We start from the raw sequence: 2,054 nt of genomic DNA, 5'->3' as shown, positions 1-2,054 counted from the left end.
ATTTTTTTTCCAGGAAAAGCTAGTGATCAGATGTATATCAGTGAAAATAAAGTAGCTCTACCATCAACCACAAAAAAAGTAGCTATACCATCGATTTGTTACGTTTTGCATTTTATTGCCATCTATTTAGCGGCGTGTCTCTGATCTCTAGCTTCTAGTAGGCTATAAATGATTTTTCCCTTTTGTTTTTGCTTTTCAGTTCCGCTCTTTATATTTTATGCACTAATTTTCAATAAAAGACAAAGCTTGATAAAAAAATCAGAAACATTTTCATGAATTTGTGGTAATATACATTTAATTTTTAAAATATAAATTGAACTTTTTAAATTATATTCACTGAAGTTTTTAATACAAACTTAATTTTTTTAATATACATAGGACCATTTTAAATATATGGTAAGACATTTTCATAATATACACTAAATGTTTATAAAACACATACTGAACAATTGATCGTTCATCCAAAAGTGTTAAAAATTGTTCTGGATTCAGAAGATGTTCGCTGATTCAGAATAAATAAATCAAAAAGTTCCAAAATGTTCACAAATTTAAAATTATTCATATATTTGAAAAAAGGTTCAAAAATTTTAAACTGTAAAGGAAAATAAAAAATAAAAAAAAAACAAATAGAAAAACCAAAAGAATAACCAGAAACCCCAAAAGGGGAAAATAGACAAAAAATAAGAGAACAAAAAAGCCGGTTGCAACCATCCAAAACAACCAAAAAGGTTCCTAAAACCGGATCCCCAAACCACAACTTTCCCAGGAATCCTCGATCGCTTCGCAAAAACACTCTCTAACAACACAAAAAGTCCAACCTACTATGAGCGAATAGTGAGCGACCGCTAAGCTTGATTGTATCAGCGCCCCTTGAGGGCCTTATTGTAGGTATTAGTGGGCCTTGTTGTTTTATTAGAAACATGCAACTGGGACAAAGGGTCGAGTCATGCAACTGCAAGTCCATCCTCGGTTGCATGTCGAGGGCAGACATGCAATTGGATAGGGTTCGGGCAAGTTGTATCTAGGGTGAAAACAAAACAACACCCTCCTGAGTTTCAAGTCGAGGGTAGACTTGCAATTGGGCCGAAAGAAACCCCTAGTTTCAGGTCGAGGTCCAATTGCAACTACAATAAAAAAAAGAACAAAAAACAACACCCCCCCCCCAAATTGCGTGTTGAGGGTGGACTTGCAACTAGGGCAACTACAAAACAACACCCTCCCGAGTTGTGAGTACATGGTTGATTTGCACCTGGAGCTATTACAAATTACATCGCCCGAGTTGCAAGTCGAGGGTGGACTTGCAACTGGGGTAAAAACAAACAACACCTTTCCCAAGTTGCGAGTACATGGTTGACTTGCAACTAGGGCGATTACAAACTACATCTCTCGAGTTGCATGTCGGGGGTGGACTTGCAACTGGGGTAAAAGCAAAATCTCACCCTCCCGAGTTACAAACGAGGGTGGACTTGCAACTGGGCCGACAGAAATCCCTAGTTGCGGGTCGAGGGTCTAATTGCAACTACTATGAAACAAGAACAAAAAACAACACCCCCCGAGTTGCGAGTCGAGGGTGGAGTTGCAACTAGGGCAACTACAAAACTACACCCTCCCGAGTTGCGAGTACATGGTTGACTTGCAACTGGGCGATTACAAACTACATCCCTCGAGTTGCAAGTCGGGAGCGAACTTGCAACCGAGGTGAAAACAAACAACAAACAACACCCTCCTGAGTTGCAAGTACATGGTTGACTTGCAACTGGGGCGATTCCAAACTATATCCCTCGAGTTGCAAGTCAGGGGTGGACTTGCAACTGGGGTGAAAACAAACAACACCTTTCCCGAGTTGTGATTACATGGTTGACTTGCAACTGGGGCGATTACAAACTATATTTCTCAAATTGCAAGTCAGGGTGGGCTTGCAACTGGGGTGAAAGCAAAGCAACACCCTCCCGAGTTGCAGACGAGGGTTGACTTGCAACCGTGCCGACAGAAATTCCTATTTGCAGGTCGAGGGTCTAATTGCAACTACTATGAAACTTGAACAAACAACACCC

This window comes from Triticum dicoccoides, chromosome 5B (assembly GCF_002162155.2).
Source record: "Triticum dicoccoides isolate Atlit2015 ecotype Zavitan chromosome 5B, WEW_v2.0, whole genome shotgun sequence".
Taxonomy (NCBI): domain Eukaryota; kingdom Viridiplantae; phylum Streptophyta; class Magnoliopsida; order Poales; family Poaceae; genus Triticum; species Triticum dicoccoides.
This window is presented reverse-complemented; position numbering follows the sequence as displayed.